The following is a 25,309-nucleotide window of genomic DNA, read 5'->3' as shown; positions in this document are numbered from 1 at the left end:
TATTCAGTTTCCATGAGATTGTAGACTTTCTGTAATTTTTGTTGTTGTTGAAATCTAACTTTAAGCCATGGTGGTCTGATAAGATACAGGAAGTTATTTCATTTTTTTTGTATCTGTTGAGATTTGTTTTGTGAACAAGCATGTGGTCAATTTTGGAGAAGGTTCCATGGGGTGCTGAAAAGAAGGTATATTCTTTTGTGTTAGGGTGAAATATTCTGTAGATATCTATTAAGTCTATTTGAGTCATAATGTCTGTTAGTTCCCTTATTTCTCTGTTAAGTTTCTGTCTGGCAGACCTGTCCATTGGTGAGAGGGGGTGTTGAAGTCTCCCACTACTAGTGTATGGGGTTTGATGTGTGATTTAAGCTTTAGTGATATTTCTTTTACCAATGTAGGTACCCTTGTATTTGGGGCATAAATATTCAGAATTGAGACTTCATCTTGTCAGATTTTCCCTGTGATAAATATGTAATGTCCTTCCTGATCTCTTTCAATTGATTTTAGTTTGAAATCTATTTTATTAGATATTAGGATAGCCATACCAGCTTGTTCCTTAAATCTTAAATTTGATTGGAAAGTCTTTTCCCAACCTTTTATTCTGCAGTAGTATCTGTCTTTGAAGTTGAGGTGTGTTTCTTGTATGCAGCAAATGGATGGATCTTGTTTTCATATCCATTCTGGAAAGCTGAGAATTTTAACAGATCTAAGAACCATTAATAAGGTGATTCAGCCAATGGGCTCTCTACACCCTGGAATTGCCCTGCCTTCTCTATTACCTAAAGGATGATCTATTATTGTTATTGATTTAAAAGATTGTTTCTTCACTATACCTTTACAAGAAAAGAATAGAGAAAAATTTGCCTTCACAGTGCCTACTTATAATAATTCTCAACCTGTTAAGCTACATCAGTGGAAGGTTCTCCTACATGGGGTGTTATACAGCTCCACCTTATGCTATAATATTTTGTATGACAGCCATTGAAAATGATTTGTGTACAGTTTCTTTGATCTATAATTTACCATTATATGGTTGATATCTTATTAACCGACTCAAATGTAGAGAAATCTTTTGAAGAAATCTTTAGAGAACTTTAGAGAAATCGTTTGAAGAAGTAAAGAAAATTTTGCCTTGTTAGGGACTACAAATTGCTCCTGAAATAATACAAAGGGGAGATTCCATTAATTACCTAGAGTATAAAATAGGTTTACAAAAAATTCAGTAGAAATCAATTACAGATTCTAAATGACTTTCAAAATTTGCTGGGAGACATTAACTGGCAGTGACCCATATTTGGATTAACAATTCATGAACTGAATAATTTGTTTCAAACCTTACAAGGTGACAAGGACTTAAATAGTCCAAGAAAATTATCAGCTGAATCTGAGAGAGAATTGGCTTTGGTAGAAAAGAAATTACAGGATGCACATGTGGATCATTTGGATCCAGAGCTTGATTACATTCTGGTCATTGTACCTTCTATGTATTCCCCTACAGGATTTTTAATGCAGAGAGAAGATAATATTTTAGAATGGATATTACTACCCCATAAAGAGAGTAAAAATTAAAGACCTATGTAGAAATGTTTTCTGAGTTGATTCTAAAAGGAAAATTGAGACTTTGTCAATTAGCCAGAATAAACCCAGCAGAAACTGTAGTGTCTTTTACTAATGTTGAAATTTCCTTTTTAAGGTCAGAAAAAATGAACATCAGTAAAGAGCTTGAGGTAATTTATAGGAGATATTAACAACAAATATTCCAAGAGCAAGAGAATTCAGTATATAAAGAGAAATAATTGGATCCTTTCTCACATTGTATGGGGAACACCAATATCTGAAACACCTACATTGTATGCTGATGCAAACAAATCAGGAAAGGCAAGTTATAAATTAGAAAATTTTAATAAAGTGGATCAAAGCCCTTATGATTCTGTTCAAACATCAGAATTATATGCTATTCTCATGGTATTATTAGATTTTCCAGAGCTTTTTAATATAGTTACTGACTCTCAATGTGCAGAAAGAGTTGTTTTACATATTGAAACTGCTGAATTTATTCTGGATGACACAGAATTGACTTTGTTATTTATACTCAGTTACAATAAATAATCAGAAATAGAAATCATCTCTTATATATAATACATATTTGATCCCATATGAATCTACAAGGCCCTCTAGCACAAAGTAATGATGAAATTGATTAACTATTGGTAGGAAATGTTCTTGATACCTCAGAATTTCATAAAAACACCATGTCAATAGCAATGGTTTGAAAAAAGATTTTTCCATCACTTGGCAGCAAGTCAAGGAAATTATAAGGAAATGTCCTACTTGTTATTTGTATAAGGAAACTCCACTACCTGCAAGAAGTAACCAAAGGGTACTCAAAGAAATAACATTTGGCAATGGACATTTTTTCTTTTGCAGAGTTTAGAAAATTAAAATATGTACACCACACCATAAATACATATTCATAATTTCCATGGGCAACTGCCTTGAGTTCTGAAAAGGCTGATTCTGTGATTACACATGTATTAGAAGTCATGGCCATCATGGGAATACCTGTACAAATTAAGGCTGACAACGCTCCAGCCTATGTCTCTAGTAAAATGAAGTAGTTTTTTTGCATAGTATAACACATATTAAAGGCATGCCACACACTCCTACAGGGCAAGCAGTTATAGAAAGATCTAATTTAACTCTAAAAGATATGTTTAACAAACAGAAAGTAGTAATAAATATCCCCAGAGATATATTGTATATTTACTTATTAACTTTAAATTTTCTAAATGCTAATGTGATAAGAATGACAGCTGTAGAGAGACATTGGATAATAGAATATACTACTAATTTAAATCAGCTTGTATTCTTTAAAGATGGGTTGACCTCAGAATGGAAACCAGGATATGTGTTATGTTGGGAAGAGGTTTTGCTTTTGTTTCCACAGTAGAAGAAAAGCTATGGATACCATCAAAATTGATAAAGATTAGATTTGAACAAGAGAGACTTCTTGATTAGAAGAGGTGATAGTTCACCAAACATTGTGACCATTCAATCTAAACTAACTTATAAGACTAACAAATACTTTTCATTTGATCAGCTATAACATGCCAAAAGGGTAACTCCCCAAAGTTAGGGTTGGGGCAGGGTTTTATTTTTGTCTTTCCAGGAGAATGAAGGCATCCAACTAAGGAATCTGAAGACCACTGGACACATGAGACATCTGAAGAAAAAGGATCGCTCATGTAGAGAAAATGTCCCAAGAAAAGGAGTTAATTGGCCTATTGGCATATTACATTTCCAACGGGATAAAATTTTATAAATCTTCTCAATTGTTTCTTTCTGCTGTTCTCTACAGACATATAATGCAAATGGTCTTTTTGTAGTTCTGGGTCAATTAAAAGTTAAATCTGGCCTTAGAGTTGGAGTGTGACTCTCTCCTTCTCTGAACCCAAGCATGCTTGTTAAAAGGAAAATCCAAAATCTCGGTCTTATATCAGAAGAGCCACCAATATGGGACAGAAGAGAAACCAAAATTGAGAGACTATTCTATGGCCACTAATCTCATAATCTTTTGGTTTTATTTTGGCTCTTTAAAACTTTTCTTAAAGTTTGAATATTATCTCAAAAATTATAAGATTAATATATATATATATATATATATATTAAACTTTTTGTCATGATATTAATGGTCACTAATTCTAGAAAAAGGCTTCACCTAGCTTCCTGTACATGATGATTTCAAGTTTGAGTCTCTATCAGGTAACTAGGAATTAAGGTTTTCTGCTCTGGATGTACTTAATAAATTATGGTCCTTTTACCTCTTCAAGATCTGCTGCATATGACATTTAAAATGTTTAAGTTTTCTGCAGTAAACCATGCCTAGCAGTGACTTTTGAAGTCTCCAAAAGGAGAATGGGGCCCCACAACGATGATTCCACCAGGACTGTGGTAACACCGCTAGCTGACAAATGTCACCCAAATTTTGGCTTTAGACTACAAACTGCCCAGGACAATTTCTAAGTGGCTAGCTGAGATAGTCCAGCCTCACAAACTACACTAGCCAGGACTTGAGATAAGCCTTGCTCTTTCCCATTACACAGATACTGGGCAACAAATGATACAACCAGCTCTCCTGGGACTTGACAATTATCCCATTTTTTCAGGGTCCCCTAAAGATGCCATTGCCCCAGACAGCAGGAAGTGATTTTAAGAACACAACACCCACAGTCCCAACAGTGGTGTGGATGCTGTTTGGTCGTTCAGTGGGGTTGTGGATATTTACCATCATTTAGGGGGTTGGTTACAAGTTGTTATTGGTAATGGTCAAGAAACAAGCTGAACAAAGGGGATTTGATTCAGGGATCTCATTCTAAAAAGAAAAAGGGAGAATATAAAAATAGAATAAAATGGTAGATTATTGAATCTACTTTTATACCAAAAAAACCAACTACTAGTCTTAAATATTTTACATTGATATGGATTTTTGTATATTGATACAAATTTGAGGTTATTTTTGATATGCTGTATATATGTTTCTAATCTTGTTTAAGATATTTTTGTATATTGATGCAAATTTAAGGTTATTTTGGTTAGAACACACTGTACATATGTTTCTACATTTCTACTCCTGTTCAATATATTTTACCAATACAGTTCATTTAACAATGTAACATAAATTTCTAGGCCTTGAAAGTTATTCTTACAAAGTATTTAGGATAATAAAGAAATGTATGTTAGACACCTATTACAGTCAAATTTGTAGTCAGGTTAGGTATTTTTCAAGGTCAAACAGAGATATATTTTAGATAGACAGGTGGTCTTCAAATACTTCAGAGATCTACAGAATATGGCCTTTAAGATGTTTTAATAACATAAGGTTCTTTTTTATGACAATGAGACATGTCTGCTCCTGGCAGCACCAATATTTTCAGAGAAGATAATGGGCATTGAAAAATCTCCATATGGAGTTTACTTTCAAAGTGCCCTTGCCTTGATTACTGACAGTTGCTGCCCAAATTGGACAAGCAGGACAGATAAGAAGATGACTGCCAAGTCTTGCAAGATGTGGTGGGACAGTCCTTCAAATGCTGCTTCACAGAAAAGTCTTTCAGATGTTCTCGGCCTATAGGCCAAATATGGAGGCCCCAACATTACAGAGGAACCTTGGGTGATTGTTCAGGCAGCCAGCTGTTTCTCTAATTTCTTAATTTTGGAAGTGGTTTGCTCTGCACTTCCTGTCTACTCAGGTAATATTATATCCTTCTCAGGTCTCTGATGGAATTGAAGACTAGATTATTACAGTTATAGTTTTCTTAGTTAACAAATTCAGAAAAGAAACTCACAAAAAAGATGTAAAGTATATAAGGTTGAGAGACATAAAAAGTCAATTTTGGGTTGGAAATGCAAGTTAGGATAGAAAGTGAATTGGGTACAACACTATGGACTCACCAAGATAGGATAGATAATGGAGTATTTTCTCTAATTTTGTCAAGTGCTAATGGACTAGATATTGTTAATGTAATTATTGTCTGCATATATTTGTATATAGTTATTGCACTTATTGTATACAATTTTTCTATATTATTTAAAACCTTTGCCTTTCATTTAAACAAAAAGGGGAAATGTGTGATGTTTTGTTTGTGCTGTGGGATGGTCTATATGTCAAGTGTGTTGCTGATTGGTCAGTGAATAAATCACTGATTGGCCATTGGCTAGGCAGGAAGTATAGGCGGGACAAGGAAAAGAATTCTGGGAAGTAGAAGGCTGAGTCAGAGAGACACTGCCAGCCGCCACCATGACAAGCCGCGTGGGAAGGTCCCGGTAAGCCACGAGCCATGTGGCAAAGTAAAGATTAATAGAAATGGGCTAAATATAAGAGTAAGAGCTAGACAATGACAGGCCTATGCTAATGGCCAAGCAGTTTAAATAATGTAAGAGTTTGTGTGTTTATTTTATAAGTGGGCTCTGGGACTGGCGGGACTTGGTGGCGGGAGCTGGAGAAAAGTTCTCCAGCTACAGGGGAAATGTGTGATGTTTTGTTTGTGTTCTGACAATAATGCTTACTTGGAGTCAGAGGGTGGAGCTAACCACTAGTCAACCATATAGGTCTGGAGGTCTGTACAGAGAGGTGACAGGAAGTGATAAGACTGGGCAGAGACAAAATCTCAGCCCTTTTTGGTCAGAGAAACTGGAGAGGTAGGAGGCAACTGTGGCTGCTCCCCTGCTTTTCCCCCGATATCTGACTTTGATTGATAAAATTAGACTTCCACTTAATTAGCCCATGTTGAGATGATTTCGCCATGGATCTCAGCTCTCCCATCTCCCTAAAGAAAGGCAGGTGTCCCAGCCAGCTGGTTTGTTGTGCCTCCCTTAGGACATGCTTCAGGTGACAAGGAGACAGCCTCCTCAGCCTTATTCACAGCTGCACAGAGTTCCACTCAGCTGTAGAGCTTACAAGCCCATGGTTTTAGAAGCCAGAGAAAAATTGGCTTAGTCCACAAGCCCTCAGGTAGTGTGGATATGGCCAGACATCCTGCCAGGTCACTCCAGACACATGGTATTAGATGGAGAAACCATGCAGCAGCAGAACATGGTCACCAGACTCATCATGCCAAACTCACTGGCATCTTAGGACTGACTTCTGGGAGCTTGCAGGAATAAGCCAATCTCTGTCCTGGTCCACTGCCTTTAACAATACTTTGGATGCAATAGAGAACAGCCTACCACCCACATTTGCTGACTCAGAACATTCAGGGCCACTGCCCAGGAGTGGTAGTCAGAGTAACTCTGCTGTACAGCCTGAGGACATGAGGTCTTGACCCAAAGCGTATTCCTCTCCCTATTACTAATGGCAGATAGCCACTGTATCTAGAGGAATCCACTGGGGGCAAAGTGCAGTGATGCCCTGACTCCTGCTGGCTTCATTTTGTCCCCCTCAAACCTCCACCCTGCAGTAAAAGTGTAAGCCAAAAGCTCCAAGCACAACAGCTTCGGCTTTAACAACTCCTGCCTTCTGAGACAAACAAACTAATGTCCTGTAATCCTTGACATTCAGGAACCACAACAATCAGGGAAGTCCAGAAGTTTCCTAGAGACTCCAGCTATTGAGCTCATAAGTGGAAGAACCAGCTTAAGCACACCTCCTCTAGGAAGCTCCCCGTACCCTGCCAAGCACTCAATGAACCCCAGGACCATTTACTTCTCAGTGTTTTACACTGAGACTGATGGTCAGCTTCCTTCTGCCTTACTCTGGTCTCTCTATGCTCTACGTTCTGTCTCCCAAGTAGCCTGCTTAGTCTTTTCAACCTGTCTTCTATGGGTGAACTGTAAAGGGACTGAACGAATGCCCCAAGAGCAGTTGGTGTTGTCACATCAAAGTGACATCACAGAGGATATCAGGGCTCTCTAGGATACAATAGAATGTCCAGGGAAGGAACTGCTCCTGTCATGGGGAGCTACCATTGCCTCCCTGCTCATCAGCTCTCCTCGAAACTCACCAGAAGTCATGCTTCCCTTTCCAGGAGTTACTCCTGGGACACAAGAGAAGCCTTTCAGCACATCCCCCTTCCAAAGCTAGAGATAAATTTCTGCTTGATTGGAAATCTCTTAGTACTTCCCATGTAGGGAACTGAGTGTTTACTTTCCAAATACTGTTCATAAATATCCCATTTCTTCCTAAAAAAATCTTCCCAGTCATCATGATGAGATAGAAAATACTACTGAGAAATTACATCCTATGAATGTGGAGGAGGAACTATCAGCTACCTCACATACAGACACTTGGAAACACACCCAGGAAGAGCCTGCATGGCTGATTACAATGTGGGATTTGGATTAAGGGGTACGTGCAGAGAAAAAATGTTCCTACCTCTGGAAAGCTTTCCCCCCAAAGATAGCAGCTATGGACATAGCTTAGCTGGCAGAGTGATTGCCTAGCGTGTAGGGAACCCAGGGTTCATCTCTAGCTCTGTCCCCACTGTAGGGAACCCAGGGTTCATCTCTAGCTCTGTCCCCACTGTAGGAAACCCAGGGTTCATCTCTAGCTCTGTCCCCACTGGCCTTGGCAGCCCCACTTGTAATCTTAGTGCTTGGGAAATAGAAGCAATATGATGCTAAGCCTGAGGTCAACTTTGGCTGCAAAGCTAGTTTCAGGACAGCTTAAAATACAGGAGACTCATTTTGCTGGATAATGAGAAGTTTCTATTTTATTTCCTTTTAAGGCATTTAAACTCAAATAGACAATGCCTAGCTAGGGGCTAGCCTTCTATTTTAGACTTTGCATTCCCAGGTGATTTTCCAGTGATACATTGATGCTGCTTTTCATGGTACTACATCTTGTTTCCAAAAGTAAAATAACAACAAACACTGTAAATCCCCCCAAAAGAACAAATAAATAACAGTAATGTGCTTACATGAGTACATCAGTGGAGCATTCAACATAACTGAGAAGTGAGGAACCAGGACTGTGACCTGCCTGGCCTTTGTGAGCATAGACCTGGCTCACAGTCAGGTGTGGACACATTCTGGGAGCCGGAGCAGGGACAGAGTGAGGTGGAATGAGCACAGAAGCAGGGTGGGCAGCAGGACAGTGCACCCCCATGTCGAGTAACAAGCAGACTCCCAGTTCCCCATTCCAGGTGCTCCTGTGGATGCCATGGGTTTTATTTGACCATGGGCACTGATGAGGTCATGTAGGCATCTGTCCATGTTACACAAACTTCTTCCATTCAGCACCAGAGAAGACAAGAAACCAAGGTCAGGAATGGTGCTCTCATGCCATGAACTAAGTGAGAAGGGGGACTTAGAATTCATTTGTGATGAAAAAAGATCAGGGGCCTCCTGGGTGAATTTGTGTCCGTGTCGGCCTTGTGCTTGAAGAGCCCAGTCCCGATGTTCATTGGGATTCCCAAGATGATGCACTCAGACACGGAAAGAAACAACCAGAACCAAGGTCAGTCGCTGCACTCTCACAGTGGAGGGAACATGACTGAATCCGGACTGAAGACTCGGGATCTGAGGCCCAGCTATAGCACATGTTACCTGGTTGAACTAGGCTCATCACTTTCCTTCCCATGAGTGCTAAGAGGATGGCCAAGGATCACTGCCTCTGGAAGGACATTGCCTGCCTCAGCCAGCAGGTCACTGGTGGCCAATTTACCTCAGTAAGTCCTCTCATAAGAATAAAAAGCAGGAGATAGACTCAGTCTTTGAGAAACTGAGTAGGCAGCAAAAACCCTGCATATGATTAGGAGATAGTGAATTTGCCACCTGCCTTCTGTAGCTTAGTGTCTAGAAAGAAAGATAACACCTGCTTTGGAAGTACAGGGCCAAGGGTACCAGTGCCTTTATCAGAACACTTGGGCAGGCTTCCACCAACTTCTAGGAAGGATGGGTGAATAGTTCCTCTCCTTTCTCCTGTTCAGCTCTTAGAAGCTCTAAGTATTGGGTCTGTGCTACAAGTTAGATTCTACAGGAAGCAATAAAGAAGCCAATGCATTCTAAGTTGGTGCCAAAGACAGCAGCACCAGAGAGTCAAAGAGCCAAACTAACCTTGATGTATTGTGAGAACTAGTATTTGGGCCACAGTGCTCTGGACATAGAACATTTGGAACATTTCCAAGTAGTGTGGGGGACAGAGGCTATGCCAAGGCTGCAAAGGGATCAGTGGCAGAGAAGCATCAGGAAGTGGGTGCTGCAAACCTTTAGTAAGAACCCAGTCTCCTGTGTCAGGGCTGGGTGCTAGGTCCCAGTCCTGGTTTATGACAGCTATACTCTGGCTTATCACTGGGATCCTCCCATCCTTAATCTCCCCACTCTAATCATGTCCATTTTTTCATTTCACCTTAATTTGATGCTGTTGTTTGATGTTTTTAAGACAGGGTCACACTAAGTAGCCTTGACTTGCCTAGAACTCATTATGTAGAACCAGCTGGCCTTGAACTCTCTGCCTCCTGAGTTCTGGAATTAAAGGCATGCACAACCAGGCCTTCCTCTCACTGTGTTTCTCTTTCCCTCTTCAGTCTGTATCCCACAATTTGGGGAGGACTTGACTATTGAATTGCATGCTCAGTGTCTTACTAGGAGGAAGGACAGCAGGCCACCCTACTGCTACCTGGTGCCTCTTCCACTGTGCACATCTTGCCAACACTGGACAACATGTAGGGTGTTAGTCAATATGGCCAAGTATAGCTTCAAGGGCTAAAAGGTCCCATTGGCTTAGGCTCCATCTTTTTCTTCTTGGAACTCAAGCTTACTACACCGAACATCGCTCACAATGGGGGAGGGCAGGGCAGGGTGCCTTTGTTGGGCTCTAGAGACAAATGATCCACTGCTTCTGTAAGCAATAGGCCTTTGACACTGCAAACCTACCTCATAAGGAGTCTTTCTGCACAAAAAGGCAGCATCAAAGAAATGGTGAACTATCTTCTCAAAGGAGGACAGCATCAACACACACTCCATATTTGGCCAGGCCAAACCTGGTAATAATCAAGACTTCACCCTGTGTCCGGGGAGATGATCAGAAGGGTCTCAAGCCAGTCCCAGAAGTTCCAAAGAAAGCAGCAGATATCCCAACACCAGAAACAACAAAATCAGCCAAGCAGATATTCATGGTGCCACTAAAGGCAGATGGCTATCGGTACAGCCTCATAGCCAACGATGCAGTGGGCCTAAAAATACGTGGAGTCTTTCAATTGTACCCCAGATGCTGTGCCACAAAGAATTAAGAATCTGAGTTTTCAAAGGGGGAGAACTTCTCCTTTACTATGCTCAAGAAGATAATACTAGAAACAATTTATGTACTTCCAGTCAAGAAAATGTGTGGCATTAACCTTCACAAGAGGAGTTATGTCAACATCTTGGCATATTGGGGGAGGGAGGGAGGGATCCATGAAGCCCCACATCTCATTGAAGATTTATAGCTAATTAGCTGTTGGGACAGGGACAGATACTTTCTTCAACTGTGTGCACAATGTAAAGGTGCCCATGTTCCTGCAAATAACCCTCAACACTTGCCCTTGTAAGCACCCCTAATGAGATTCATTGTTTCTTTAAATAAAAAAGGGAGAGAATGAGCCAGTTTAGGAAGTGGATAAGAGAGTAACAGAAGGTGATTATGAAAAACGTGTGCCATATACATACATGAAAAGATCGTAATGAAATCCATGTTATACATAATTAGTTAAAAGGCAAAGGTCAAAAGTAAATGGCACCCAAGGTTGACTTCTGGCCTCCACATACATGCAAGGGCACCTACAAAAATATGCACCCACATGTACTCATGACAAACCAATAGAAATAGAACTTGTATGGGAGATACAGTGAAATGGAACATGCAAACAAAACAAACACACAAACAAACAAGCAAGCAGACCAAGGAACACAAACTTACAGATGACCTCTCTCTCGGGCAATGCCACTGTCACACACGACCTAGTTGGTTTTCAGTGCTGATAGTGAGCCCGGGCCTGAGATATTTACCTCAGCTTTGTTCTACCACTGAGTAACACCTTTGATTTCTAAAAGTCCCCACTGAAGCACAGGCTTATCAGGAAAGGGTCATGAAAAAATAAATCAACTTCTTTATGGGGAGTAATAAAGAACTCACAGCAGATGCAGATTCCTCCTGCACCCCAATCTGAGACCGAGGTAATTCTCTCCCCTCCCCTCCCTGTGTATGTGAGTGTGAGTGAGTGAGTGAGTGAGTGAGTGTGTGTGTGTGTGTGTGTGTGTGTGTGTGTGTGTGTGATGGATATCAAACAAAGAGGCCCATGCTTTCTAGACAAGCCCTCTGGCACTGAATTACATCCCTCGCCATACTCCCATACTCTCTGGTAACAGCTACAAGAGAAGCATACAGACTGGGTTGGGGAACTGACTCCCCAACTCACCATGGGGCGTTCTGATTTTTGTAATGGCCAATACTGGTGTAGTATAAAATTCAGGACATGGACAAAAGCCTTGTTCCAGCTTTTCTTCTCCAACAACTGGCTGTGTTGGAATTCTCACACTGGGAATTTATCAGAACCCCATCACCACAATTGGTGTTTGGTGGTGACACCTTACTTTCTGTCCAGGTCAGTCCTCATAGGAGTGTGCTTTACATGCCATAGAAGTTCCTGGCCTTGTGTGCCAGATAGTGAACTTCAAGCCTCCCTCATAGCTTGTAGGTCTTCAGGTCAGAGAGCAGCATCACATGCCTCCTGTCCATGTTCATGCTCTGGTTGATCATCCTGTATTTGATCTCATTGATGATAGTTATCTGGGCAGCCTCAATACCCTAAGTTTTCTCCACCAGGAGAGCTGAGGTGATTGGAGAAAGTGTCTCCCAGAAGCGAACCCACTCCCACTTCCTCCCTGTAAGACAAACAGAAAGGATATTCTGCTCTATTTCCCAAAACAAATTGTTGTGTAATTGGAGGAAGAGTGAGCAAATGCCAGAGTCAGGAAACTTCTGGGTATCGGCTGAAGGTCCAGACATGATGGCACATCATAGGTGTTATGTAAAGAAATCTAGGTTCCTTTCACAACATGGGTGGCCATGGCTACCTGCAGGTTGTCACCTTCTATTAGAAGCTGGTACTTCTCCTTCCTGCTCAGCTCATCCAAATGTATGACAGCTCTGGACACTTCTGGGATGCCTTGTACCATCATGTGCATTCAACACAGAAGGCTGCAGATTCTGCAGCCCCTTGCTTCCAACTGAGAACATCAGAAATCCCAAGCCTATAAGAGTTGGGTGGTAATCTCCTTATGCAATTCTCAGCCATCATCACTACAATTTGTGCAACCCAGGAGTACTTATGTACTCTTTGGTGTCAGGGAAAAGATGGTTCAGGAAATTGTACTCCAGTCTATAATCAATTTGAAGAGAGGCCTAGGTGAACCTGAGGAGACCTGGTGTCCTCCAGAGGACCCTGCAGCAGTAGCAATCACAAGAGGCAAGGCAAGGCTTTATTTTTCCCGGGAACCTCAGGATAGAGGCAGTAGGAGTGAATTCAGGTCCAGTTATCAGTTCCTCTCCTGTATGGACTGAGCAAGAAAGTTACCTGAGCAATAGAAAGAGAGCAGCGGCTGCTACCAGATCCTCACCCCAGATAAACTACAGAAGGAAGCGGTGCCCTGAGGGCCACACAGGACAGCCACCAGTCCCGCACCTGTGCCCTTGGTAGGTTATAGTCTGATGCCCTTCAGGTAGAGAATGGGCAGCAGGTGAGGCTGCTTCTCATCCAGCATGAGGATCGGGTCCTAGAAGTGGCCCTGCTCCTTGGCCAGGAGCAGCTGGAGCAGTAGCTCTGCCTTGCCACCCCCTGCCTCCTCCTCCTCCAGCTCCCACAGCTCCTGAGGTCTTAGCACTCCTCAGGCCTGCAGCACTGTGAGCAGAGCCTCTGCTGTGTCATGGCCGGGGCCAGGCTCTGCTGACTCTGGGTGAGCAGCTCCTGGCTTTATGGCTCCATGGTGGCCCACACTCCTGCCCTGCCCTACCAAATGACAATGGGGATCCCCATGGGAGGTGGGCTGTGAGCAGAGCAGGGCCTCAGCCAGGAGCCAGGAGGCCAGGGTGGTATCCATGGGACGGGACTGCATGCCTGTGGCCCCAGTGTTAAGGCAGTACTTAGCAGCCTGTTCCTGGGCTCCAGACCAAGTTAGCTGATGCTGAGGCCTTACTTGAAGAAGAGGAGGAGACACAGGAGAAGGGAGAAGCTGGAGTAGGGACCATGAACTCCAAGGTCTCTCCACAGCTGAGCTTGACCTCCCCTGATTCACTTCCAGGTAGTTCCCCCACCTCAAACTTCTATGCCTGTCTGGGTGGTAAAGCCCCTGGAGCCCAACTGCTAGAGCCCAACCATTCCCTGAGCTCAACCTTGGAGGCCTGCCCCTAAGTGGCCCACCCCACAGGCCTCTCTCATTCCTGGCCCATCTTCAGATCCAAGGAACCATGGAGGAATAGTGCTTGCTGACTTGCTTGCCAGGCTCATATTCACCTGGTATCCTCATGTATCTCACGACCACTTGCCCAGGGAATGGTACCACCCACAATGGCTAGTCTTTCCTAGCCAAATATCAATCAAACATATCTATATCACAGATATGCCCACAGACCAACCTTATACAAAGACAATTACTCCCCTGAGCCTTTCTTTCGGTTGATTCTAGGCTGTATCAAGTTGACAGTTAATGCTAACTAATACACAAAGTTTTAGGGGAATGGAGGGCGATTGCTCTCATGGGACTATAGTTTTGCATGGACTCCCTGGCTTTCTCCCATCTCCCCTACACCCTGGGATTACTTCCTCTACATATTTACTCTCTATCAGTCTCAGAAGTCAGATATATTCCAGGGGAGCTTCACAGGAATAAAGTACTCATGGAAGACACATTCCTCAATGTACTCTGAGATGGCCTCTGGTAAAAGACCAGCATCAACCATCCTTATCCCACTCTACCCTTGCACACACATGCTTTCCACCAGAGCCATGTGGCCTCTGCTGCAGGCTCCATCCACTCAGGCTCTTCTGAAGCTTCCTCCCAACTGTACTTGGCTGGAGCATCAAAAGACATTCCTTACCCCTTCTCTACCCCCAGGAGGGTCTCCTCAATACTACATTTCATCAGATGGACCTAATGTGCCTTGTTATCCTAAATAAGAGGTGACAAACCTACTCCAATGCTGATAAGTGATGCTGGGATAGGATCCTGAACCCACAAATTCCCTGCATGAGTGCCTGGCAGCCTAAGAGATTTAGCATGTCTATCTCATGTATCTGTCCCTACAGGTCTCCAGACACTTCTCTTTTTTGTTGTGGAGGACCCAGTCCTAATTAATACAACACACAGGGCAGGAAGGACAAACACCAAGTACTGGGGATGGAAAGATGGCTTATTCGTTAAGAGAGTTTGTTGCTCTCCCAGAGTACCCAGAGAACAGATAACAGTCCTGGGTAACTCCAGTTCCAGGTGGAATCTGATGCCCTCTTCTGGTCACTGAGAGATACTAAGCAGGAAAAATACCCATAATACAAATAAAAGAAATCAATCTTAAAGAAACAAACAAACCTCAATGATACAGCATGGATAGTTTTTCCATCATAAAATGGGTATTCACAGAGTAGTTAATGTCATCCACATCCAGGACACCATCCCCAGTGTAGTCCTGAGATCCCTGGCTGGGAACTCTGTGTAGGCCAAGCTGCCTGGAACTTGCAGAGATCCATCTCTGCCTGTGAGTTCTTGGGTTACAGGAGCATGACAGCAAACCAGACTCAAGAAGGGTCGAAAGACAGAAGAGTGGGAAATTGCTTTTATATTCATAAAAATACAGTCATTTTACTCAATGGAGCTTATAATGACAGTCATTATATATAGTGTACAGAATCAGCAAAATATCAATTCAATGACAAGAACGAAAGAAAGAACAAATAAATAAGAAAACCTCAAACAAAAACAAAGAAAACCAAAAACCAAAGCAAATGAAACACAAGCTAAAACCCTCACCAAAAAAATTAAGCTAAGCAATATTCTCTTGCTTTAAATTTAGCAGCAAAGATCTATCTATACCCTGGAGCTGGCGTGGGACATAGGGTAGAAAGGCAGTCATAGACTGTAATAGCCTATCATGACAAGCGTAGTCATGTTTCTTTGGTGCTTTGTAAGTCAAGCCCTCCCAAGGCCAAGGATGAGCTATGTTACATGTAGCTGAAGTTTTCCTGTGTCCTGCCTGGTCCGCAGCCACTCAGACTCAAGTAAACAAGCAGAGACTTATACTAATTAAAACTGTTTGGCCAGTATAGGGGGACCCCAGGCAGTGGGATCGGGACCTGTCCCTAGTGCATGAGCCAGCTTTTTGGAACCTAGTGCCTATGGTGAGACACTTTGTGCAGCCTTAGTGCAGGGAGGAGGGGCTTGGACCTGCCACAACTGAATGTACCAGGCTCTGCTGACTCCTCATGGGAGGAAACCTTGCCTTGGAGGAGGTGGGAATGGGGGTTGGGGTGGGGGGTAAGGCTGGGGAGCAAGAGGAGGGAGGACAGAGTAATCTGTGGTTGGTATGCAAAATGAATAGAAAAATCTCTTAATAAAAAATGTATTTAAAAAAAACTGCTTGGCCATTGGTGAGGCCTACCACTGACTAGCTCTTACATTTAAACTCAGCCCATTTCTCTTAATCTATATGTCACCACATGTTCCATGACTTTACCTGTGTGCCATTACATGCTGCTTCTTGGATGGTGGGTGGGCTGGCATCTCTCTTGGCCTTCTTCCTGTCACTCCCTTTGAATTTGCCACCTGCCTCTAAGCTGCCTTGTCATAGGCCAAACTGCTTTACTTATCAACCAATCAGAGCAACACATATTCACAGCATACAGAAAGACATTCTCCCATCACTTCCCCTTTTCTGTCCAAACAAAAGGAAGGTTTTAACTTTAACCTAGTAAAATTACATATATCAAGCAAGAATTACAATTATAGTATCTAGTCTATTTGTATTTTGTAAAATTAAAGAAAATATTTTATCTATCCTATATTTGTGAGTCCAAAATTTCATATCTACCTTGTCTCTTATCATAACCAATGAAAACCATATTATAACTATCTAGGTTTCAAATACATCAAAAATCTCAGAAGGATATAATAGTACCTAAGAAAACAGGAAGAACATTGTAAGAAACTTCCAAAACTCTGGAAAAGACAGAGACAGCTGCCTGCCTGGACAGTCATCAAAGTTCCTCTGCAGTGTTGGGGCATCCATTCTTCAGCCCATAGGCTAGTCTCTCATTCACTTTTCCCTGTGTCCTGTAGAATATCTGGCAGTCTCCTCTGAGAAGCAGGAACCTGAAGGACCATCTCGCCTTGCAAAGTTCAGTGGTCACCTTCCTATGGGTCCTGCATGTCCAGTCGATACAACATTTTGTCAAGCAGTCCAGGCAAGAACACTTTCTTGACCAAATGGCTACTTTTGCCAAGAAGAAGATAAACTCCACATGGAATGTCTTCAATACCCATCCTCTTCTCTGAAGTAAATTGGTCCTGCAAGGAGCAAACATATCTCACTGTCCAGAAAGTCTAAATTTTTTTATTAAGAATTTTTTTTCATTCATTTTACATACCAATCAAAGACCCCTCTCTTCCCTCCTCCCCCAGCACCCCCCTCCCAACATACCCCTCTCACTCTTACCCACACAAAGGCAAGGCATCCCATGAGGAGGCACGTCAAGTAGAGGCAAGTCCAAGTATGGTGATATTTTATTTGTACTGAAATGTGATTTTATTTGTATGTTAATAAATAAAGTTGCCTGGGGGTCAGAGCTAATAGCAAGCCGTAGCAGAAACCAGGCAGAGGTGGCGCACACCTTTAATCCAAATCACATGAACATTCTGTGTGTTCAAGGATAGAGCCAGCATGGAGACACACACCTTTAATCTCAATACCAACCATAGAAGACCTGGAGGTCTGTATAGACAGGCAGTGATGAGGAGGTCATGTGGTTGTGTTTACAACCAATGAGAAAGCAGAACAGAAAGTCAATAAAAAGACAGATACATAGGAAGTAGGTCTCTTGCTGAGGGGAAGACAGCAGTGGCAAGAAGGGTAAGAAGGCAGTTTTAAGTCTCAGCTCTCAGCTACTGCTCTGACCTCTTGGGCTTTTAACTCTGCCTTTGGCTCTCTGTGTTTCTTATTTAATAAGACTGTTCATCTACATCCAAGCCTTTCCACTTGCCTCAAGACTGCAAGAGGTGTCCCATCATAGGTAGTGGGCTCCACAAAGCCCACTGGTGCACCAGATGGATTCTAATCCTACCACCAGGGGGCCCCCAAGCAGATCAAGCTACACAACTGTCTCGCCAGGCAAAGGGCCTAGTCTAATCCCATGTAGGCTCCACAGCCATTGATCCAACTTTCATGAATTCCCTCTAGTTTGGTTTGGTCGTCCCTGCATGTTTCCCCATCATGATCCTGATGCACTTGCTTATAGAATCCCTCTTCTCTCTCTTTGATTGGACTCCTAGACTCTGTCAAGTGATTAGTTGTGGATCTCTGCATCTGCTTCCATCAGTCATTGGAGAAAAGTTATGTGATGACCATGAGGGTATTCACTGGTCTGATCTCTGAGGTAAGCCAGTTCAGTTCAGGCACTCTCTCCACTTTTGCTAGTAGCCCAGGCTGGGGTCATCCTTGGGGATTCCTGGCAACTTCCCTAGCACCAGGTTTCTCTCTATCCCCATGATGTCTCTCTCTCTCTCTCTCTCATGGTATCTCTTTCATTGCATTCCCCCTACCTCCCTTTTTCAGCCTAACCATCCCATTCCCTTATGTTCTCATTCCCTATCCCCTATCCTTCATTGCCCACCCCTCATCCTCAGTTTACTCGTGGATACCTATTACTCCTTCCCAAAGTGGTCCATGTGTCCCTCTTTGGGTCTTCTCCGTTAGTTAGCTTCTCTGGAGTTCTGGGTTGTTGCCTGATTACCCTTTGCTTTACATCTAGTATCCATTTATGAGTGAGTACATACCATGTTTGTCCTTCTGAATCTGGGTTACCTCACTCAGGATGATATGTATTCCATTGTGTATATGTACCATGTTTTCTTAATCCATTCTTCAGTTGAGGGGCATCTAGGTTGTTTCCAGGTTCTGACTATTACGAATAATGCTGCTATAAACATAGTTGAGCATGTGTCCTTGTGGTATGATTGAGTATTCCTTGGGTATATGCCCAAGAGTGGTATAGCTGGGTCTTGAGGTAGATTGATTCCCCATGTTCTGAGAAACTGCCATACTGATCTCTATAATGGTTGTACAAGTTTGCATTCCCACCACCAGTGGAGGAGTGTTCCCCCTGCTCCATATCCTCTCCAACATAAACTGTCCGCAGTGCTTTTGCTCTTAGCCACTCTGACAGGTGTAAGATGGTAACTCAGAGTCAGTTTGATTTGTATCTCCATGATGATTGAGGATGCTGAGAAATTCCTTAAATGCCTTTTGGACATTTGAAATTCTTACTTTGACAATTCTCTATTTAGCTCTATAACCCATTTTTTAATTGGATTGTTTGTTATTTTAATGTCTAGTTTCTTAAGTTCTTTATATATTTTGGAGATCAACCCTCTGTCAGATGTGGGGTTGGTGAAAATCTTTTCCAATTTTATAGGCTGTCATTTTGTCTTATTTATTGTGTCCTTTGTCTTACAGAAGCATCTCAGGTTTAGGAGGTCCCATTTACTAATTGTTGTTCTCCGTGTCTGTGCTACTGGTAGTGTATTTAGGAAGTGATCTCCTGTGCCAACGTGTTTAAGATTATTTACTACTTTCTCTTCTATCAGGTTCAGTATAACTGGTTTTACATTGAGGTCTTTGATCCACTTGGACTTGAGTTTTGTGCATGGTGATAGATATGGGTCTATTTGCAATCTTCTACATGTTGATATCCAGTTATGCCAGCACCATTTGTTGAAGATGTTTTCTTTTTTCCATTGTACAGATTGTAGGCTTTCTGTAATTTTTGTTGTTATTGAAGTCTAACTTTAAGCCATGGTGGTCTGATAAAATAGAGGAAGTTATTCCAATTGTTTTGTATCTGTTAAGATTCACTTTGTGACCGAGTATGTGGTCGATTTTAGAGAAGGTTCCATAGGGTAGAAGAAGGTATATTCCTTTTTGTTAGGGTGGAATATTCTGCAGATATCTATAACTCCATTGAGTCATAATGTCTGTTAGTTCTCTTATTCCTCTGTTAAGTTTTAGTCTGGCAGACCTGTCCACTGGTGAGACTGAGATGTTGAAATTTCCCACTACTATTGTATGGAGTTTGATGTGCAATTTAAGCTTTAATAATGTTTCTTTTTACAAATGTGGGTGCCCTTGTATTTTGGGTACAAATGTTCAGAACTGAGACTTCTTCTTGTTGGATTTTTCCTGTGATAATTACGTAATGTCCTTCTTGATCTCTTTTGAGTAATTTTAGTTTGAAGTCTATTTTGTTAGATATTAGGATAGCTACACCAGCTTGCTTCTAAAGTCCATTGATTGGAAAAGTCTTTTCCCAGCCTTTTACTCTGAGGTAGTGTCTGTCTTTGAAGTTGTGTGCTTTTTGTATGCAGCAGCAGGATGGATCCTGTTTTCATATCCATTATGTCAGCCTGTGTCTTTTTATAGGCAAGTTGAATCCATTGATATTAGAAGATATTAATAACCAGTGATTGTTAATTCTTGTTGTTTTTGGTGGTAGTGTTGTGTGTTTCCCTTCTTTGGTATTTGTTTGTGTGCAATTGTCTATTGCCTGTGTTTCGTGGGTGTATCTAACTTCCTTGGGTTGGATTTTTCCTTCTAGGGCTTTCTGTAGGGCTGCATTTGTGGATACGTATTGTTTAAATCTGGTTTTATCATGAAATATTTTGTTACTCCATCTATGGTAATTGAGAGTTTTGCTAGGTATAATAGTCTAGGTTGGCATCCATGGTCTCTTAGTGTCTGCATAATGTCTGTCCAGGACCTTCTGGCTTTCAGAGTCTCCATTGAGAAGTCAGGTGTTATTCTGACATGTCTGCCTTTATATGTTTCTTGACCTTTTCCTTGCAGTTCTTAATATTTTTTTTTATTCTGTATGTTTGGTGGTTTGATTATTATGTGGTAAGGGGACGTTTTTGGAGGGCCCAGTTTATTTGATGTTCTCTAAGCTTCTTGCATCTTCATAGGCATTTCTTTCATTATGTTGAAAAAGTTTTCTTCTGTGATTTTGTTGAATATATTCTATATGCCATTTAGCTGGTATTCTTTTTGTTCTTCTATCCCTATTTTTCTAAGGTTTGGTCTTTTTATGGTGTCCCAGATTTCCTGGACATGTTGTGTTATGACTTTGTTGGCTTTAATGCTTTCTTTGTCTGATGAATCTGTTTCCTCTACTGTATTTTCAATGCCAGAGATTCTCTCTTCCATCTCTTGTATTCTGTTGTTTATGCTTATAATCATCTGTAGTTCCTATTCATTTACTCAGATTTTCCATTTCCAGCATTCCCTCAGTTTGTGTCTTCTTAATGCCTCTGTTTCAGTTTTCAAGTCTTGAACTGTTTCCTTCACCTGTTTAATTACTTTTTCTTAGTTTTCTTGGCTTTCTTTTAAGGAATTTATTGATGTCTTCTAATTTTTTGGGATTTTTTTCCCCTCGATTTCTTTAAGGAAATTTATTCATTTCCTCTTTAAAGTCCTCTACCATCTTCTTTTTTAAAATTTTATTTTATAATTAATTTAATTTTACATATCAGCCATTGATTCTCCCATCCCTCAGACGTCCCCCCAAATCTACCCCCCATTCCCACCTCCTCCAAGGCAAAATCTCCACTAGGGAGTCAGCCCAGCCTGGTAGACTATGTTGAGGCAGGTCCAGTCCCCTCCTCCCTGCACCAAGGCTGAGCAAAGGTTCCCAGCATAGGCCCTAGGTTCCAAAAAGCCAGCTCATGCACCAAGAACAGGTCCTAGTCCCACTGCCTGGGGGCCTCACAAACAGTTCAAGCTCATCAACTCTCTCACTTATCCAGAGGGCCTAGTCCAGTTCCATGGGGGCTCCTCAGCTATTGGTTCACAGTTCATGTGTTTCCACTAGTTTGGTTATTTGTCCCTGTGCTTTTTCCAATCATGGTCTCAATATCTCTTGCTCATATAATCCCTCCTCTCTCTTGCCGATTGGACTCCTGGAGCTCCACCTGGGGCTTGGCCATGGATCTCTGCATCTGCTTCCATCAGTCACTGGATGAGAGTTCTATCATGACAGTTAGGGTGTTCTGCCATTCTATCACCAGACTAGGTCAGATCAGGCTTTCTCTCAACCACTGCCATTAGTCTACAGTGGAGGTATCTTTGTGGATTTCTGGGGACCTCTCTAGCACTCTGCTTCTTCCTATTCCCATGGGGTCTTCATTTATCATGTTATCTCTTTCCTTGTTCTCCCACTCTGTTCATGATCCAGGTGGGAACTCATGCTCCCCTAAGCTCTCTTTCCCCTGACCCTTGCCATCTAGTACCCCCCTCATCCCCAGTCTTCTCATGTAGATCTCATCCATTTCTCTGTCATTGGGTGATTCCTGTGTCTTTCTTAGGGTCCTCTTTACTAGGTAGCTTCCTTGGAGTTGGGAGTTGCAGTCTGGTTATCCTTTGCTTTATATCTAGTATCCACTTGTGAGTGAGTACATACCATCTTTGTCTTTCTGAGTCTGGGTTCCCTCACTCAGGATGATTTTTTTTCTGTGCTGAGTAGTACTCCATTGTGCATATGTAACACATTTTATTTATCCATTCTTCAGTTGAGGGGCATCTAGGTTGTTTCCAGGTTCTGGCTATTACAAATAATGCTGCTATGAACATATTTGTGCATGTGTCTTTGTGGTATGATTAAGAATTCCTTGAGAATATGCCCAAGAGTGGAATAGCTGGGTCTTGAGGGATGTTGATTCCCAATTTTCTAAGAAAGCGCCATATTGATTTCCAAAGTGGCTGTACAAGTTTGCATTCCCACCAACAGTGGAGTTTTCCCGTTCCTCCACATCCTCTCCAACATAAGCTGTCTTTTTTTATATTAGCCATTCTGATGGGTGTAAGATGGTATCTCAGAGTAATTTTGATTTGCATTTCCCTGATGACTAAGGATGTTGAGCAATTCCTTAAATTCCTTTCAGCTGTTTGAGCTTTTTCTGTTGAGAATTCTGTCTTCAGTTGGGTTCCATTGGTTCACATGTCAGTTTTTATGCCAGTACCAAGCTGTTCATAGTACTGTAAATGGAGAGAAACTCAAAGAGATTCTACTAAAATCAGAAACAAGACAAGGCTGTCTGCTCTCCCCATACTTATTCAGGGTAATTGTAGCCTCATAGAAGGAGTTTGGTAATGTTCCTTCTATTTTTATTGTGTGGAACAAGTTAAAAATATTGGTATTATCTCTTCTTTGAAGATCTGGCAGAATTCTGCATTGAAACCATCTGGTCCTGGGCTTTTTTTGGTAGGGAGACTTTTAATGACTCTTTCTATTTTCTTAGGGGTTATTGGTCTATTTAAATAGTTTATCTGGTCTTGATTTAACTTAAGTATGTGATACCTATCCAGAAAATTATCCATTTCTTTTAGATTTTTCCAGTTTTGTGGAGTACAGGTTTTTGAAGTATGACCTGATGGTTCTCTGTATTTCCTCAATGTTAGTTTTTATGTCTCCCTTTTCATTTCTGATTTTGCTAATTTGTATGCTCTCTGTCTGCCTTTTGGTCAGTTTGGATAAGGGCTTGTCTATCTTGTTGTTATTCTCAAAGAACCAACTCTTTGTTTCATTGATTCTTTGTATTGTTCTCCTTGTTTCTATTTTATTGATTTCAGCTCTCAATTTGATACTTTCCTGGCATCTATTCCTCCTGGGTGACTCTGCTTCTTCTAATTCTAGAGCTTTCAGGTGTGCTGTTCAGTCACTAGTGTGAGATTTCTCCAACTTCTTTCTGTGGGCAGTTAGTGCTATGAATTTTCCTCTTACCACTGCTTTCATAGTGTCCCATTAGTTTGGGTACATAGTACATTCATTTTTATTGAACTCTAGGAAGTCTTTAATTTCTTTCTTTATTTCTTCCTTGTTGAGCATTATTCAGTTTCCATGACATTTTAGGCTTTCTGTAATTTTTGTTGTTGTTGAAATCTAACTTTAAATCATGGTGGTCTGATAGAACACAGGAGGTTATTCCAACTCTTTTTTTTCTCACATAGTTGAGATTTGCTTTGTGACCTAGCAAGTGGTCGATTTTAGAGAAGGTTCCGTGGGTGCTGAGAAGAAGGTATATTCTTGTTAGGGTGGAATGTTCTCCAGATATTGATTAAGTCCATTTGAGTCATGACATCAGTTAAGTCTCTTATTTCTCTTTTAAGTTTTGAGCTGGCAGGTCTGTGCAGTGGTGAGAGTGGGATGTTGAAGTCTCCCACTATTAATGTGTGGGGTCTAATGTATGATTTAAGCTTTAGTAATGTTTCTTTTACATATGTGGGTGCCCTTGTATTTGGGGCATAAATGTTTAGAATTGAAACTTCATCTTGGTGGATATTTCCTGTGACAAGTATGTAATGTCATTCTCCATCTCTTTTGATTGATTTTAGGTTTAAGTCTATTTTGCTGGATATTAGGAGAGCTACACCAGCTTACTTCTTAAGATCGTTTGATTGGAAAGACTTTTCCCAGCCTTTTATTCTGAGGTAGTGTCTGTCTTTGAAATTGAGGTGTGTTTCTTGTATGCAGCAGAAAGATGGGTCCTGCTTTCATATCCATTCTGTTAGTCTGTGTCTTTTGTTTTGTTTTGTTTTTTGTTTTTCAATACAAGGTTTCTCTGTGTAGTTTTATGCCTTTCCTGGAACTCACTTTGTAGACCATGCTGACCTCGAACTCACAGAGATCTGCCTGCCTCTGCCTCCCAAGTGCTGGGATTAAAGGCATGTACCACCACCGTCTGGCTAGTCTGTGTCTTTTTATAGGGGAATTAAATCTATTGATATTAAGGGATATTAATGAGCAGTGATTGTTAATTCCTGTTATCTTTTGGTGGTAGTGTGGGTGTATTTCTCTTCTTTGGGGTTTATTGCTGTGGGGTTATCTATTGCCTATGTTTTGTGGGTGTATCTGACTTCCTTAGATTGGAATTTTCCTTCTAGTGCTTTCTGTAGGGCTGGGTTTGTGGATAAGTATTGTTTAAATATGGTTTTGTCTTAGAATGTCTTGTTCACTCCGTCTATCATGACTGAAAATTTTGCTCGGTATATTAGTCTAGGCTGGCATCCATGGTCTCTTAGTGTTTGTATTACATCTGTCTAGGTCCTTCTGGCTTTCAAAGTCTCCATTGAGAAATCAGGTGTTATTCTGATGGGTTTGCCTTTATAAGTCACTTGGCCTTTTTCCTTTGCTGCTCTTAATATTCTTTCCTTATTTTGTATGTTTAGTGGTTCAATTTTTACGTGTTGAGGGGACTTTTTGGGGGGGTCTAGTCTGTTTGGTGTTCTATAGGCTTCTTGTATCTTCATAGATATTTCCTTCTTTAAGTTGGGCAAGTTTTCTTCTACGATCTTGTTGAATATATTTTCTGTGCCTTTGAGTTGGTATCCTTCGCCTTCCTCTATCCCTATTATTCTTAGGTTTGGCCTCTTCATGTTGTCCCAGATTACTTTGACATTTTGTGTTATGACTTTTTTGGCTTTGGTGTTTTCTTTGACTGATGAATCCATTTCCTCTATTGTAACCTCTACACCAGAGATTCTCTCTTCTATCTCCTGTATTCTGTTGGTTATGCTTACATCTGTGTT

The 25,309-nt window shown here is 41.5% G+C and overlaps 1 long non-coding RNA gene across 1 annotated transcript; it reads right to left on the bottom strand.

The window, feature by feature from the left end:
• Positions 1-16,592: 16,592 nt before the first annotated feature.
• On the bottom strand, positions 16,593-21,157 carry LOC131901994 (uncharacterized). Its single transcript, XR_009376965.1, has 2 exons — positions 17,174-21,157; positions 16,593-17,025 (listed from the first exon to the last, which is right to left on the bottom strand). It is a non-coding gene; the product is annotated as an uncharacterized LOC131901994 (long non-coding RNA).
• Between the last annotated feature and the right edge of the window lie 4,152 nt (positions 21,158-25,309).

Source organism: Peromyscus eremicus, unplaced genomic scaffold (genome assembly GCF_949786415.1).
Source record: "Peromyscus eremicus unplaced genomic scaffold, PerEre_H2_v1 PerEre#2#unplaced_1054, whole genome shotgun sequence".
Taxonomy (NCBI): Eukaryota; Metazoa; Chordata; class Mammalia; order Rodentia; family Cricetidae; genus Peromyscus; species Peromyscus eremicus.
The sequence above is the reverse complement of the archived record's forward strand: the minus strand, read 5'-3'. Positions and strand labels throughout refer to the sequence as shown.